The 17,285-nt window shown below is 46.1% G+C and overlaps 1 protein-coding gene across 12 annotated transcripts in view; it reads right to left on the reverse strand.

Annotated features, from left to right (window-relative positions):
- LOC144306685 (uncharacterized) overlaps positions 1 to 15,221 on the reverse strand; it is a 28,635-nt gene extending 13,414 nt beyond the window's left edge. For 2 of the 12 annotated variants that reach the window (XM_077886178.1, XM_077886179.1), the window contains exons 1-3: positions 14,839 to 15,217; positions 823 to 879; positions 352 to 475 (exon numbers count right to left, since the gene is read on the reverse strand). The gene's annotated coding sequence lies outside the window, so the exon portion shown is untranslated. Of the gene's footprint in view, positions 1 to 351; positions 476 to 822; positions 907 to 1,087; positions 1,686 to 14,838 lie in introns of all 12 variants that reach the window. The other 10 variants (XM_077886181.1, XM_077886182.1, XR_013373797.1 and 7 more) reach the window with 10 other exon arrangements.
- Between the last annotated feature and the right edge of the window lie 2,064 nt (positions 15,222 to 17,285).

A 17,285-nucleotide genomic window follows, 5' to 3' on the forward strand; every position in this document is an offset into this window, starting at 1 on the left:
GGAGAATTGCAAGGCTAGAGAATCCACTATCATAGTTGGAATTGTGCTTCCATAGCGTAGTGGTTATCATGCTGACCTCACTGTCATAGCTGGAGACTTCTACAACCTCTGTCCGAAATGGACAGATACAGGAGGCAGAAATTCAGTAAGGATGTAGTTGAACTCAAGACTTCATCTGCCATAGAACTCAACACTGAAAAAAACCCAAATCATCCCACTTAAAAATGGGCAGAAGACATGAACAGACATTTCTCCAAAAGAAGACATCCAGATGGCCAACAGACGCATGAAAAGACTCCAACATCACTGATTATCAGGGAAATGCAAATCAAAACCACAACGAGATATTACCTCATGCCTGTCAGAATGACTAAAACCAACAACACAAGACATGGCAGCTGTTGGTGAGGATGCGGAGAGCTGTTGGTGGGAATGCAAAGTGGTGCAGCCATTGCAGAAAACAATTCGGAGCCTCCTAAAAAATTAAAAGTAGAATTACCGTATGACCCAATAATTGCTCTACTGGGAATTTATCTAAAGAGTATGAAAACACTAGTTCATACTAGTGTTCATACTAGTTCATACCATCCAACATAGCTGATCTAGGTGGTATAATGCTGAGTGAAATAGGTCAGTTAGAGGATGAGAAACATCCTATGGTTTTACTTGGATGTAGAATTTAAGAAATAAATAAAGAACAAAGATAAAAGAGACAAACCAAAAAACAGACTCTTAACTATAGAGAACAGATAGATGGTTACCAGAGGGGAGCGGGTGGCGGGGGAGGGTGACATAGGTGAAGGGGATTAAGAGTGCACTTACCACGATGAGCACTGAGTAATGTTTGAGTCGCTGAATCACTATATTGCACACCTGAAACTAATATAACACCGTATCTTAACTGTACTGAAATTGAAAAATAAAAAAACAAAAAATTAGGAATTAACAAAAAAAAGTCCACATCGCCCAGCCTTCGGTACAGCAAGCTGTGGCAAAAGGGATCGAAACCAAATTAGTATTGGTCAGTTTACAGGCATCCTTAGGAGACAGCCGTTTTATGCCTTTGGGACCTCTTTCCTCCCCTTACCTTCCTTCTGTCCCCGGGATGCAGATCTGGTGGCTGGGGTTGGAGCTTCCGTCTTGGCTCACGAGGTAACTGTGGGTACGGCGGCGGCCACGTGGATAAAGGAACAGATGGCAGCGGCCTGGTCTCTGGCTGATGCTGTGCAAGTCTACCTCTAGGCTTGCACAGGAAAACAGACAGGCTCGCTTAAGCCTCCGTCACTTGGGGAGTTTGGTCATGCATGGCAGAAATAAGTACATCTAAGTAACACCAAACCGATGAAAAAATAGATGCAGGAGTCGGACTGCGGCCAGCATGTCAAGGTTTAAGTTAAAGCTGGATCAGAAAAGGTGGTTTTGACCTGCAACAAAAGATCCAGTACCCTCTAAGTCTAGGTCTTGAGTTAATATTTTCGAATTAGCTGTGTAGCCAGCCACAGGTTTCTGTGTGCGTATCCGTCACCAGTGACCTTGTTGGACCACACGTTCCGATTCAGTAGGTATGGGGTGGGCCGCACGGCTCTGCTCTCTAGTAAGCTGCCAGGTGCTGACGCTGCTGCTCCAAGGACCACACTCTGGGTTCCATTTCACACCCCACTGCTGGTCCTCAGCCTGTCCTGGGCCTGGAATCTCAGCGAAGGATTTAGTAAGACACACTCACCCATGCGGTTGCTCCCGAATGAAACGTGCACACGCTGGACGCCGCGAGGCTGGCTGCGACGGCTGGGCCCGCAGAGGGGACTCCGCTGCCGGGGTGCCCTCCTCTGTCCGGGTGCCCCGCCAAGCCCCGGGCACCCAAGGGCACAGGCCTGTGTGTGTGGGGGGGGGGTCCGGTTGGGGGGCGTGGAGCCCGGAACAGCAGACTCTGGAGGCCGGGTGTGTGCGGGCCCTGGAGGGGCAGCCCCTGTCGCCTCCATCGGGCTCGCTCCTCTGGGGGGTGCGAGGCAGCGCCAGGACCAGGGGCAGACGGAGGCGACCTTTAGCCCTCTCCCGGAGGGTGGCACCGTGGACCCCCGCCAGTGAGGTGGGCCCAGCTGGCTACCGGCCCCTAGGAACACGTTCTGCGGGGGGTACTGGCCGGCTCGGCCTCCCCCCAGGCCCAGGCGCGCAGCCGAGGGCACCGCAGGGCAGGAGGCCGGGGAGACCCAAGCCCAAAGCTGCCTTCTCGGCGTTTCAGCCAAGCAGAGCGAGGCCTCCCCGGGGACCTATGGGACCCCACTGGAGCCCGCCCTCCTCCCTGGGGGCCAGCCTCCGCCTGCCTGATGCACCGCAGCCCCGTCATCCTCTGGACCCTCACCCCGGTAAGCCCCAGACAGGGTCGCATCCAGCCAGCCCCACCCTCTCAGAGGCCTCCACTCGGGCCTCCAGAAGGCAGCGCCGGGTCAGAGCAAGCTCTCCTAAATCCTCAGCCGCCTCTGGGAGCCTTCCCTGTTGCCTCCCTGCCTCGCCCTGGAAGGCTGCTGTTCCCCAAGACCATTGATTGCCCCCCACAGCTCCCTCTGACATCCCCATCATCCCGAAGTCTAAAAGTGAGAGGTCTTCGCAGTTTCACAAGCGTTTCTCCTTCTTCTTCCTTCTTCTTCCTTCTTCTTCCTTCTTCTTCCTTCTTCTTCCTTCTTCTTCCTTCTTCTTCCTTCTTCTTCCTTCTTCTTCCTTCTTCTTCCTTCTTCTTCCTTCTTCTTCCTTCTTCTTCCTTCTTCTTCCTTCTTCTTCTTCTTCTTCTTCTTCTTCTTCTTCTTTTAAGCTCCCAGCTGCCTCAGAGCTCCTGTGACCCACTGATACTACCCCGGCCGTTGCTGTCATCTCTGGAATTCCCCGCGCTCCTGAACCCTTGAGGATTAGCACCTGGCTCCCCTGCCTTCGCCCTCCAGCCTCCACCCATCATAATCCGGGGCGGCATCAGCAGAGCCTCCCTAACCCCCACACCTCCCCGCTGCCTGACCCCTTCCTTTGCCACGCCCTGGTTATCCTACCAGCAAGTGGCCCGTCTCCCCAATGTGAACTCGGTCACCGCCTCTACCTTCAAATTATTAGCCCTGGTACCCCAACCCCAACCGTCCTCTGATCCAAAGACCCGTCACCTCTTCCTTTTCGTCACGCCCTCCTGTGCTTCCTCCTTCCTTACCCACCAGCGGCTGCACAGATTCTCAGTCTCTGCTCCTCTCCTTCCCATTTTTCTTGCCTGGAAAAGCTCTATCCTGTCTCCTCGACTCCTACACCCAGGCAGCTGGAGAGCATCGCACGGCTGCTGCCTCACTTTGAGTTCATGACCTCAAACCTCCACGGGGGACTCAGCGGTGTCTGGTAATTCTATCGTCCGCCGTCTTGCTCTCCCAGATGAGGATTTCGTGTTTCCTCCTGTATCTCTAACACCTTTCCCCTCTCCTACCTCCCCCGCCCCCCCAGGTCGGCCCATAAACATTCATGGACATGCCACCGGATACAGTTCTCTCTTCTGACTCAAACACAGCGATTCTTGGTTAACTGAATCCTCCCCCCTCTCAAAGTTCATAACACGAAAACCGTATCTAGGCTGGTTAGATCCCCTCAAATATGGGTTCTGTGAAAAAGGGCTTCTAAACCCAAGTAACGATGGGAAATTCTGAGTTAAAGATGTTCAAGAGTCTCTTTACTGTGTCTCTAATGGGTTTCCGCTGGGACCCCCCAAGCGCAGTATAGTATTTCATATTTCCCCAAAGTTTTGGATTCCTCAACATTTCTTCCTCCGCAGAGTATCTGTTCACATTTCTCACAACTGGTGCTTCATGGGAGCGCATTTAGAAGAACTGGCTGTGAACTACCTGCCAGCCTTTCAGCTAGTCCTCCTAAAAGCAGTGATGCCTCTGAGCACAACCTCAAGAAGGAACCTCTTATTTTAGGATAGTCAGATACGGCACCTACGTGCCAAGAAGAAAATATTGTGGCGTTACCACTCGTCGAATGGGCCAAACAAGAAATCTAGGTGATCTCTGAGACTACTGTCCTTCACACATAGCCAATTAAAAAAAAAAACAAAAAACAAAAAACAAAAAAACAAAAACTTGCATATATTTTCCTTTTCTCTCCTTTCCTACCAGTGGCCTCAATGTAGGAATTGTGCTTTTTCTTTCCCACCTAAAGCCTCCTCGTAGGTGCCCTATCCTCGGCACATTCCCATTCTTGTCTACTTTCCATACACCATCCAGTGATCCTCAAAAGAAATAAAAATAAACCTGATAATGTCACTCCCTTTCTTGAAAATCTCCTCCGATTCTCTCTTTTAAGATAAAAGTGGAATGTTGAATTTTTCCTACCAGGTCCCGAATCACCAAATCCACTCACCCATTTCCCAACACTCCACACCATGCAGCAGCCACCCAGGAATGTTCAGTGTTCCTGAGCACATGATGCCCTTTCATAAACTAGTTCCTTCGGATGTACCCTTCCTAGAACCCTGCTCTCCACGGTGCCCTCACCGTCAGCTCCAAGGTCAACTCCTACAGAAAACCTCCCGCAGCCTCCACGCAGATACACAAAGTTACCCATACCTTCTTCTCTCCAGACTCCCTGTATGATTCCCTTTATTAGATAAAGCATAAATCAGATTGCTTGACCACCTCCTTTTTCAATGAGATAATCCAACCAGCCACATCTTAATCCAATCAAATATAATATGGCCACGTCAACTATAACTGCCCTTTCCCCAATCTAATCAGAAGCCAAATGTCAACGTAGTCCCCAAACTTCATCATTCCTATTCCTATTATCTAGCATCCATCCTCTTAACTCAATCATGGTCTTCAAATACCAAAGCCAGCCAGCCTCCAGAATTAAAAAGGTTAGTCTGAAATTCTTCCAAAGGCTAAGAAAAACAAATAACAGAAGGAAGCAGATTTATCCTTAGAATCTGAAATCCTGATTTTAAGAATTTCTCCTGCAGGCTCCAAGATGAGACCCACCTGTGGCCTCAATTCTCAATGAAAAGTACTGCTGCAAGCTCCGAGCTACCGTCTCAACCCTTTTAAACGGTATCAGCAACGACAACAACAATAGATGGCATCGGCTCCCGCTCCAAGGAATCGGAAATGCTGATTCAATATGCGAATTTAATTTAGAGGAAATGTCACTTCCTTCCAAATTAGCTACCCGGTAAAACAAATATGCAAGCAAACCGGCAATTTTTAAAAATCCCACAAAACTCAAAAGCTACAGCTTAAATGATTTTAACAGAAAAAGTGACTCCATTGCCATTGCAAACAAAAAAGAAACAGATCAAAAAAGAAAATTTTTTTCAGCCCAACCACTCCCGCCCTCCCCACCCCACAGGTGGCTCAGATCTGCCTTCTGCCTAGGGTGTGATCCTGGGGTCCCAGGATCCCACACCGGGCTCCCCACAGGAAGCCTGCTTCTCCCTCTGCCTGTGTCTCTGCATCTCTCTCTGTGTTTCATGAATAAATAAGATCTTTAAAAAAAGAAAAAAAGTGTCTACCAACATTTGCTTGGGAGAAATCCAGTATTTGAGGACCTTTCAAAGTGGAGGGAAAACATATTCAGAGACAGAGAAGGGCAAAATGTACTGGAAGGAAAAAGCTTAGATAAACATGACTGCAATAGATGTTCACTAAAAAAAAAAAAAAAAAAAAGAAAGATGTCACAGATTTCAAAATAAATTCTGCACCATAGATGTCTCTGAGTTTTGTGGAAACTAAATGTGTCCCTTAGTTTTTATCAGAGTGATACATATTCATGGTTTAAAAAGAGAAGTAATACTGAGAGGGTTATTTTAATAAACAAACCAAAATAAAACAAAAGTAAATCAAGCAGTTCCCAGTTTGGTGGCTCTTTTCTCTAGAGGCAGCTCCTTTCAATCCTGTTGGAAGTTTCTTCCCACATTTACTTTCTTATTCTTCAATAATTCTTATTTTGCTCTTTTGTGGCTAATCAGTTTTTACTTTATCTAGTATTGACTTCTTATGGTGGATGAAGATTTAGTTTTTCCCTACAATAAATTGAAATATCTGGCCAAGGGGTGCCAGGGTGGCTCAGTCGGTTAAGTGTCTGGCTTCCGCTCGGGTCATGATCCCAGGGTCCTGGGGTTGAGCCCCACTTCAGGCTCCCTGCTCAGCGGGGGTTGGCTTCTCCCTCTGCCTCTGCCCCTCCCCCCTGCTCATTCTCTCTCTTTTCTCTTAAATAAATAAAATCTTAAAAAAAAGAGAGAAATATCTGGCCAAGTCATATGAGGAAGAAGGCATTATGGATGTTGTATTTAAACTAGATTTTTAAAAATGGGATGAATTATATAGTTGCAAAAATCTCAAGCAAAATTGAATCCAGCAGTTTATGGACATATACATATGAAAGTCGGCTTTATTCAAAGAGAGCTCAACACTAAGGTATGTACCTGTGTAATTTGCCACATTAATAACATCTCAGATCCCTGCAGATAAAACTAAAAAAAAAAAAAAATTGGGAAACTAGACCTAGATGGGAATTTCCTTAACTTGATCAAAGGTATGTTTAAGAAACCTATGGCAAATGTCATAGGTAATAAAGACTTACGTTTTTTTTTTTTACAGTTTTTTAAAAAAGATTTTATTTATTTGAGAAAGAGAGCAGAAGCTGGAGGGAGGCGCAGAGGGAGAGGTCGAGGAATAAGCAGAGCCTCGCTGAATGGGGAGCCCCACACGGGGCTGATCCCAGGGCCGCGGGATCATGACCTGAGCTGAAGGCAGATGCTCAGCCGCCTGAGCCCCCCAGGCGCCCCTGTTCTTTACAGTTTAATCAGAAATAGAATCCCGGTGCGCGTTGGCCGGTGCCTCCATGGCTGCAGGCTGGGTGTGGGCAAACAGGCTTGCGTGGGCACTCGGGAGGCGAGGGCAAAGGGCAGGGGAAGCTCTGATTCTCTTTATCTCTCAAAAGGTGTACATCATGGGGCACTTGGGTGGCTCCGCCAGTTGAGCATCTGGCTCCTGGTTTCGGCTCAGGTAACGGTCTCTGGGTTGTGGGATTGAGCCCCAAGAGGGGCTCCTCGCTCAGTGTGGTGCCTGCTTGACATTCGCTTCCTCTCCCTCTGCCCCCCTCCCCTGCTTGCTCATGTTCTCTTTCTCTCCCTCTCAAATAAATAAATAAATAAATAAATAAATAAATAAATAAATCTTTTTAATAGACACGAGAAGGTATACATCGTTTGTTTTAGATGCCCAGCCTCCCTTGAAACACAGCTTCTGGGAGTATGGTCAGGGACGTGAGGGGGCAGGATAGAACCCGGGGAGAGGGAGGCGGGTAAGGGCCTCACCCCTACAGATAAAAGGCAGCGAGAAAGAAAAAGTCAGATGCCTTCCCCGGAGGGAAGATATTCTACATAAATCAGGACTGTCTCTCCACCCCCCTGGACACTTAGAGGAAAGCAGTAAAGGAAAGTGCTATTTTATGCAGGACCGTGTGGCAGGCATGACAATGCCACACTGTCACCGCCTTCCCAAGGACACTGTGTTTGAAAGCGCAGTGACGGCGCCTTTTTGCCTTGCTTTCAGAAGACCGCTCCGAGTCAGAGGCGGGCCTCGTGGTCACCAGCCACGGAGGTGCCAGAGCCAGCTCTGCCCTCGGTCAGTGTCTTCTCTCGTTTTTGATGTTGCTGTCCCGGGAGATTGGTGGCATCTAAACACCGCCCCGCCCGTGTGCTGTTGAAGGAGGCTGCCTCAGATCCCAGCAAGGGGACGGCAGTGGGGTTAATGATCTCAAGACCTTTCTTTTCTCCCCACTGGGAGTGATCATGGGTCAGGGCGGCACCTGCCGTTCGCAGGCCCTCTGGCTGGGGCTCGCTGGTAGCCGTGCACCCCCCATGGAGCCCCGCCAGTGCCAAGGGGCTCCGCTTGCTGGGGAGCACTGCGCTGACGGCAGGGAGGCCTGTCTGTCCTTGGGCTTGCGTCTGAGACGGTCCCTAGAGGATTCATGGATAAGGAGGCCAGTGGAGGGGAGATTTCCCGTCTTGGCACAGGAGGTAGACCGACCACGATTGCCCAATAAATGCAGATAATTAAATTCTGAGATGAGGATTAAATATCTGAGCCTCGCGTTGACCTTGGGTGGACAGGGAAGGACCTTGCACTCCTGAGGAGCTCTGAAGAGCAAACCAGAAAACCAAGAAATGTCACTTATGGTGTTAATACAGTCACTAGGTTGTTCGCGGTGTCCCCGACAGCATCGTCGCCACCAGCCAAAGACAGAACGTCCTGTTTAACTCCACGTGAACTTGTTTTCTTAATCAGTCATTTTCTAGAGAACTCCTTCATACCAGCCGGAGCTCCTGGACATCCACTCTGCTTGCCGGGGGACCCGCTGGCCTGGAGCGTCCTGGAGCTTTCTGGAAAACGTGCTCCCACTCCATGCCAGCCAACCACTCGGTCGGCTTGTATCTCACGGGAAGCCAGACTGGTCAGTCATTCTCCTAAAGCCATTAGGATCCTCCAGGGTCCCAGCAGGCCCGGGGGAGATTTGATATCACCTGTGGTCACCATGGCAAATTTTACTTGGTCCATCGCTATGAGGATTTAATCCTCAAACAGCTTGTAAACGTGGAAGGTACCAGGCAGCTAACAGGATGGTCATGAGACAGATAAACAGACCAATTAATGCTCACACTCCTAACAGGTCAGACTCCCTGCCCTCCAGTTTCGACCCCTCCGCCGACTTCTGTTTTTTCTTTCCGGTAATAAACTGAATGACAAAAGAAGAACCAACCTCATGGTATATATTCTTGCCACTCACCGTTTTAATTTGAGCCCAAATAAACGGAAAGACATGAGCTGGTTGCTTAAAAAGGTGTCTTTAGTCACAATTTCAGGATACGCTTTTCCCAAAGGTTAAAATAATTTTTTTTTAACTTACATGAAATGTAATTTGCTGTTTTTGATGTGCAGCTATGTGTGTTTCGGCAAACACCTGATGCCTACAAACTTTGACAAATTCTTAATAGCATTCTTTTCTTTCCAGAGGTACTGGTCAGGGCACATGTGGTTTAAAAAAAAAAAATCTCTGTGATCACAGCGCTGGGGTGGCTCAGTCACTTAAGTGTCTGATTCTTGATTTCGGCTCGGGTTGGTCCTGAGATCAAGCCTCAAGTCAGGGTCTGTGCTTAGCAGGGAGTCTGCTTGAGGTTCTCTCTCTCTCTCTTTCCCTCTCTCCCTCTCCCAACCCTACATGCTCCCTCTCGCTCTCTCTCTCTTTCTCAAATAAATAAATAAATCCTAAAAAGAAAAGAAAAGAAAAGAAAAGAAAAGAAAAGAAAAGAAAAGAAAAGAAAAGAAAAAAGAAAATCTCTCTTATTAATTCCAGTTGACACCAACTCCAGAAGCAGCCACTGGACTGACTTCCTGATGATGAAATGTGGGACATGCAGCCTGCTAAGGTCTGCAGAACATGGTTCAGCCTTTTGGTGGTTCTTGATTCTGTCCCTTGGGATTGGGGGGTGAGGGAGGCAGGTGCACACATGAGCTCATTAGATCCTGGATTCTGGTCTTTATGTCCTGTGACCCCAGGGCTCTGGCCATAATGTTCCATTTTTATTGTTGAGTTCCTACTTACTTAGAAAAACTCTTGGCTCAGGCACCATCCCAGCGTCTTGGCTGATTGCTTACCCTTCTGGGGGAGGGGAGGGAAGGAGGATACTTCACTGATGACTGTTGCTTAACAGAGAGAATACATGTGGGACACAGCTGAGGGCCCTGCTACAAAATCTTCTTTGCCAAGTCCTTTTAAAATAGGGAAGGAAAGCATGTTCTCCGACAACTATTCCTAAGATGTGGTGGTGTGTGAGTTTACTAACATACAGCCATGGCTTTTTTGTAGCCAAAATTAACTAGCTGGAATCATTGCCAAACCACTGGAATTTTCCAGAATTGTTCCAGGGATCAGGACTGGGTCTTGTCATTTGGTTGATAATGCAGCTTGTCCTACCTGCCAGCAATCCCTGTGAGTGCTATAAAGGATGCTGAAATCCCACTGGGAGATGTAACGTAAGAGGTGAAAATTTTTTTATGTCCTGACTCTCAGAGATTGCCACCCGACCGCCACCCACAGGGGCTGCACCCAAGAGCTGATTGCAAGTGAAGGCTGCCAGAGGGCCTTCAGAAAAATGAGTGTTTTACACTGTTGTAGTAGTTCTTTGTGCGAGGGTGGCCTGGACCAAGGACCAAGGACCTAAAGGGCAGGACCAGACTGATCGGATAAGGATGTATGGCTTAAAATTACTGCCAGGTTGTATGGTTCCTTGCTACTGCCCTGTGTTTTCATTTTTTCTGCTTCGGGGCCTGGAATATCGTCTATATTGCTTAATAAACGCTTGATGAGTTTGTGAACAAACAAATGTCACATCATTTGACTGTGTGACCCTGAAGCGCTACTGCCAATAACAGCACCAGGCATCACCTTAAAAGCGCGCAGTGCTACGACTTCGTTTTCAGTTCTCTATTTAGAGTGAAGATGTAAAAGGTCATTCGCTACTAACCCCTGAAACTCTGAGACACTTGCCACTGGAAATGGGGCGGCCAAAGACGTGTGGCATGGCAGGATGGGATGTATGCTCCATGAGGAGGACTGGCTTCCCGCGTCAGCTCTAAAACTTGTCATGACCTTGGAGGAATGCAGATAACTTATCTAAGCTTCAGTTTTCCAATCTGAAACATTACAAGCTGCAACCGTCCGACCCTTTTGAGTCATATGGCCTGGGATGCAACCAAAGAACTTTCTCAGAACTCACCACAGTGGATGCCCAGCCTGCGACTAAGGGAGCCTAAAGCTTATGGGTGTGTGCAGTGCCTCCTTGTGCTCCTTATCTAGAACCCCAAGCTCCAGGTTCTGGGGGTGACAGCAGGGAGATGTCACCTGACTCAGCTAAGGGCTTTGGTGCATAGCGTCGTATCGGGCTTCGGCTGTTCATAGCAGTGCCGACCTTATCAAATCAGTTCAAAGGCAACTCCAAAGGCCCGGGGAAGGACGAGACCAGGCACGGAACATTCCTGGTTTGGTGGCAGAGGAGATGGGGCAGCCCTTGGCCCCCGTAGGCCGACCTTGGCAGATGGCTACTTCTCACACTCTCCGAGGGGCCACTTCTGGACGCCGTCGGCAGGAGTCGAGGAGCCTGAACACCAGAAACTCACTCCCTTACTTTGCCTGATGCTGATTGTGCAATCTCTGCATTCCTGGGCTCCTGGTTGGGAAAGTTCTGTTTGCTTCTCTCCTACTTCCCTGGGAAGCCTCACCCTAGGCCCCCTCTGAGCCTCCAAGCCCACCGCACGCTCTGCCTTGAGGCCGTGGAGTGCAGGTCTCAGTGCTGCCCCTCCCCTGCCCGCCCTGCTTCCCACGCGAGAGCGAGAGCCACCACCGCCACCTGCCAGGCGCCTCATCACGTTTGGGGACTAAGGACGAGAGGAACCAGGAACGCATTCAGTCATCAGGGTGGCCCATAGTCCTCAACCCCAGCTTCTTTCTGATTTGTGCTCATTCTATTATTTACTTTATAAACAAACTTTTTTATACCATATACGTTTTCTAAAAATTTTTTACATAAAATGGTCTTGCGGCAACTACATTTGAGAAAAATAGCTATTATTAGTAGTTGGCATTTAATTCTAGACCGTCAGTGTATATGTAAATATGTATAGTAACACAATGGGAGCATTCTGTACCTTGTTTGATAAACTCAAACTGTATGTTCTACTTCTTTCCATGTTAACATATAAGGGCCTATTAGATTCTCTCCCCCCCCCCCCACTTTTTTTAAACTTACACTCTTAATGAATTTTTAAAAGATTTATTTATTTTAGAGAGCTGGGAGGGGTAGCGGGAGAGGGAGAGAAATCCTTAAACAGACTCCCTGCTGAGCACAAAGCTTGATGTGGGACTTGATCCTAGGGCCCTGAGCCAAAATCAAGAGTCAGATACTTTAACTGACTGAGCCACCCAGGTGCCTCCTTACTAGATCCTAATTTTTAATGGCATCAATGTATCTCAGTATAGGAATATATCATAACATAATTTTACCAATTTTCTATTGATTGGCATTTAAGTTGTTTTCATTTGTTGGAACCCTATAGTAATCATTCTCATACCTGTATCTCTGTGAGAGAATTCTTATAGTACCTGGTGTTAGTTATTGCACATTACTGTACGTGTTAGTTATTACAATTGTTAGTAATCTCTTTCAATCATAGCCCTTGACTTTCTTTGTTCTTAAGTTCCTCACCTTTTCTTATGGTCTTCAAATAATGAAATCTTTTACTTATTTTTTTTTATTATGGAGGTTTCCTATTATTGATTTATAAGCACTCTTTATATATTGTGAGTTTATCTGCCATATAAACTTCAAACATTTCCCCTAGCTTGTCTTTGCATTTTAACTTTGTTTATGGTAATTCCCCCCTCCCCGAATTAAAACAGTTTTCGTATTTTTATTTTGATGTAGCCAATTCTGACAGTCTTTTATTTTATGACTTGGGAGTTTAATATGTATTTTTAAATTCAGTCCTTTTTTTGTTTTGTTTTGTTTTTGTATTTGTTTCTTTCTATGAATACAGTTAATCTAGCTGGGAATTATTTCTGCACATACTGTAAGGCAGTGGCTTATATTTTTTTTCCAAAAGTCGGTACTAAATTATAGTGAAAACTTAGGAATTTTTCTCAACCTGGACTATGGGCATTTTTGCTAACTAGTAGTGATAAAAATAGTAAAAACTAATGTTTTTATAGTTATTTCAAGTTACAGCGCTTATTTACATACCTTATCAGTTGGGAATTCTTCTATTCCAAGTAAAAGAGAGCCTGACTCAAACTGGCTTAAACAAAATATTTAATGACTCACTTATCTGAAATGATCAGAGGTCATGTTGGCTTTGGATGTAGCTTGGTTCAGAAGTTCACTAATCTCATCATGTCTCCTTTCTGCTTTATCTTTAGGCTGACTCTCATTAGGGCCACTAGGTGATGTCCAGCGATTTCTAGGCATTACGTGCCATCCCATTCATATTCAGGGCAAAGAGAGATTGTTTTTTCGATAATTCTCTCAGAAGAGCAAGAGTTTTTTTTTTTCCCAAATCTCATAGCAAATTTCTTCTTCTTCTTCTTCTTTTTTTTTTTTTTTTCCAATCAGCATGTTCAGGAAAATGACAAGTGGTCTCTTTGGATTTAGTCAATCAGAACCTACTTTAGTGCAGGACAGAGCAGTGGGGACAGTGTGAAACGTGGGATATATTGAGGAAAGGTGAATATCCATCTGAACAAAAACTAGGATCACCTAACTAAGAAGAAGGGAGAACGTAAACTGAGCCCTCAAATTAGTAAGTGTACCAAATGTACGTTGCTCCTGTTTGGTGCTTATAGGAACCCTATGAAGGTAGGCACTTATTAACTTCCCTGTTTTATAGATGGAGCTACAGAAGACTGGAATAGTTACCGACTAGCCTAGTCGGTAGCAAAGCTCAAATCCAGATCTCACGACTTGAAATTCTTTGCTCTTCCCAGGATTCCAAATTACCTCCCTACATGCCTAAAACCACTGCTAGTATATGGGACTGCATCAGCTCTACAACCTCATTTCTTTCTTTCTTTTTTTTTTTCTTAAAGATTTTATTTATTTGAGACAGAGAGAGAGAGAGAGAGAGGCAGAGACACAGGCAGAGGGAGAGGCAGGCTCCATGCAGGGAGTCCAACGCGAGACTCGATCCCAGGCCTCCAGGATCACTCTCTGGGCTGAAGGCAGGCGCTAAACTGCTGAGCCACCAGGGCTCATTTCTAAAAAATAAAAGGTCAAGAGGAGATATTAGCTATTGGCTATATTGAAGTTCCTAATGGGAGCAAAACATTATGTGAGATTCCATCGTGGTGGCTTCAAAAGAACTGGATGTGAAATCCTGTACTAGTCTAGCCCAGGCCTCCCTGAAGAAGAGAATGTTATAAAGGCTTATGCGTGGGTGGTTTATTTGGGGATGTGGTCACAGGGAGCAGGGCGGAGGGTCAGGATGAGGTGGGAGAGTGAAGAGGAAAGCCAATCCAATCCAATCCAAGCAGCCATCTCTATAGTGACTATTTGACTCCATAGGGACTTTGGGAAGCTCCATGAAAATGTATCATGGGAGATAGGGAGAAAAGGGAAAGCGTTTACCCTACAGCACACATCCCCCGTGGTTGATGGTTGCTCCACAAGATATTAATAGATATTAATAACCCTACATTGTACATAAGTGCCCAGTGTGTTGATTGGACACCCCAGCTAGCCACCATATCAGATCAGCCAAGGGTGGGAAAGGAGAAGAGGCACTCCTAGGGTGCTCCAGCATGAAGCTGGTTCAATAGAACAGCTCACAGCAGCAGTGGCTGGAAGGAGATGGGACCAGAAGATTTAAGTGGGACATTCTAAGTAAAAGTCAATTTATGAATATACAATTCATTATAAGCTAATAAGAAACTTGAGTTAAAGAAGTGATATACAAACTAGCACAAATTACTAGTTAATATCTGATAAGTTCGTGCCTGGATTATTACAACCACCTCCTGAAAAGATTCCTGTAGTTTTCCCCTCATTCAACTACTGCTGTAATCTTCCTAAAATAAAACAAACATCTCCATTTTGTTATTGTTTTACCGAATGATTCGTCGTCCCCCCCGCCCCTACTGGTTTCAGGATTATGTACAAATTCCTTTGCTTGACATTCAATATTCTTCCTAATTTGTTTTAACCATAATTAAATAGCTGTCCTCCCCATAACTGCCCCAGCTGGACCCAAGCCAGTCTAATTTCCTTACCGTTTGATAAGCAGGCCAAGATTATCCCTTCTCCGTGTCTTTGTTAATATGCCCCTTCTAACTGACAGAGATGATGTGCAGAACATTTTCCAACTGCTATGGGAGGCATCAGCCAATCAGCATGGAGACTGAGCCAATCAGCACCGATGTCAGGTATAACTGACTGTGGATTGACCAGTTGACTCAGCTCTGCCCTCAGCTTCCATTCTTCTTCTATCTGTTGAAATCCCATCTGTGCGTCGACCTTCGTGATGTGTTCCTATACTACACCTGCTTGTGTTGGTCTTTCTTTGGGATTTAATGACCGCTTTGCATCCCGAATATTCTTGAAGACATATATATGATGATGGAGCAGTCTAAAACACCTGTACTTTTGGGGCAGCACATTCTTTACTGTCTCTACATATGGTAACAATTTCATGATATTTTTGATAGAACAGATACAATTCAGTCTTTCCAATAGTATTGTTTATCAAAAGTATCTTCATTATTGTTACTTAAGAAAAATTTCTTTTAGCTTTAAAAAGTCATCACTGATACACACATTTTTAAGATTTCTGTCAAATGTGAGGAAAACCTATAGTAGGTCTCTTTTACGTATGAGCTAAAATTTTAAAGAGATTTCAGGTTTCCCTAGAATGCTCTTTGAATTGCCATTAGATATATTCTTGGAAGCAACTGAAGCATCAGAATGGCTAACAACATTTTAATCTGAGAGGTAGTTTGAAAACATAGCCCCCAGACTCTGACACTTCTCCCATTGAGAGACAGAGCCTATGTCTCCTCCCCTTGGATCTGGGTGGGCTTGTGACTTGGTCGTAACCAATGGAATACCACTGCTCCACTTCGGGATTCATTGGAGCCCTCATCCAACATGTAAGAAATTCAATTCCACTGTGGCTGCCATTCATTGAGGAAGCCTGGGCCACGTGACATGCTGTGGCTGAGATCCTACCTGACAGCCAACATCAACGCCAGATGTGATTCCCGCCCCCGCTGCAAAGTCATCTCTACCGTGGAGTCTTCTCCCATATTGAAAAATATGCCTTCATAGTGACTGGGAAGACTAGGTTTAGATTTAGAATTCCCACTGAAGGCTGGCCCCTCCTTTTCCTTACCCATCCCACACTCCATCCAAAACCTTTCAGGGCATCACACATGCACATGCTCACATTCCATCCTTATGCCCTCGAAATAGCCACCTCCTAGCCCTTCTTGGGCCTGGGAGAGCACACCCAGCAGTGGTTTGTCATTCATAAGAGGGTAGATTCAGATGAGAGGCCCACCCAAGGAGGCCTCAGGTATTGGCAGGAAATCCCAGGTATGGTGTAGAGTCTGGGGCTTAGGCGGGGGCGGGGGCGGGGCAACAGCTTGGTCCTCCAGTCAAGGGTCAGAGAGAGGAAGTCTTGCTGTGGCCCATGGACATTACTTGTCCTAACCACACAAAAACATCTTCCACAACTGAAACTTCAACTCACTTCCCCTTTGTCGTTTCCCAAGAATATCCTTGGCCAAGTTTAGTACCACTTGAGACAAGGGGAAATGTGGCAGAGGGGAAGTCAGAATAGAAAGAGACAACAGTCCTACCCAGCCCATTGTGATTGAAATTTCTTACTTTGGAAAGTGCTAAATAGATAGCCCCAGGGAAGGAACTTATGCAAGTACAGGGCTGACAAGTAGAGCTCCACTAGCTTCAAGGAAATCCACCTTTATTTTGATTTCTTGGTTCATTCATCCCCTCTTGATAGACACTCTTGGGAAAACAAGATATTCCTCCTAGGTGGCCTTTGTGATCCAGGAAAGAGTTTCTGCTGGAGGAAAGGCCAAAGTTAGTGAACCACCAGCTGCATTTGACCCGCGAATGTTTTTATTTGGCCTGTGCAGCGTGTTACAATTTTTTTCTGAGTAAGTGGTTAGCATTTTAAGACTGGGAGACTCCACATTTAAAATCTAGATTTCTTGCCATTCCTGGAAGTTAGAAAGATCTAGAAAGCTGGGCCTGCATCCCCACAGAGAAATGAGTGGCTGCCCCTTCAATGAGACATGGGCTTCCTAAGTCTCCATGGCCTCCCCAGTTCGTAAACCCATCTTCATCACAGTGTAGTTTCTGGGGACATTTGCATATGCAACGTGTGGGTCAGAGCAATAATGCACAGACACAGCTCCCTGCAGAATAAGACAGGAAATGCTGACTAATGGTGCCGACTAATAATGGCAAGGGGCCTAATATTTGCTGAGTGTGTAAATGACTAGCAAAACGAAAGGCCATAGCGTAGTCTTAGTAAACAGAAAGCAAAGCAGTAATCAACTGCTTAGAATCTTTGAGGAGTAAATAGAGTAAATAGTAGAGCTTTCTTCTATTATTTATATTATAATACTGAGCATATGCTAATGTAGACTACACAAGAATATAATAATAGACCCTACTTTGGATCCTTAAAGAAACG

Source organism: Canis aureus, chromosome 37 (genome assembly GCF_053574225.1).
Source record: "Canis aureus isolate CA01 chromosome 37, VMU_Caureus_v.1.0, whole genome shotgun sequence".
In the NCBI taxonomy this organism is placed as follows: domain Eukaryota; kingdom Metazoa; phylum Chordata; class Mammalia; order Carnivora; family Canidae; genus Canis; species Canis aureus.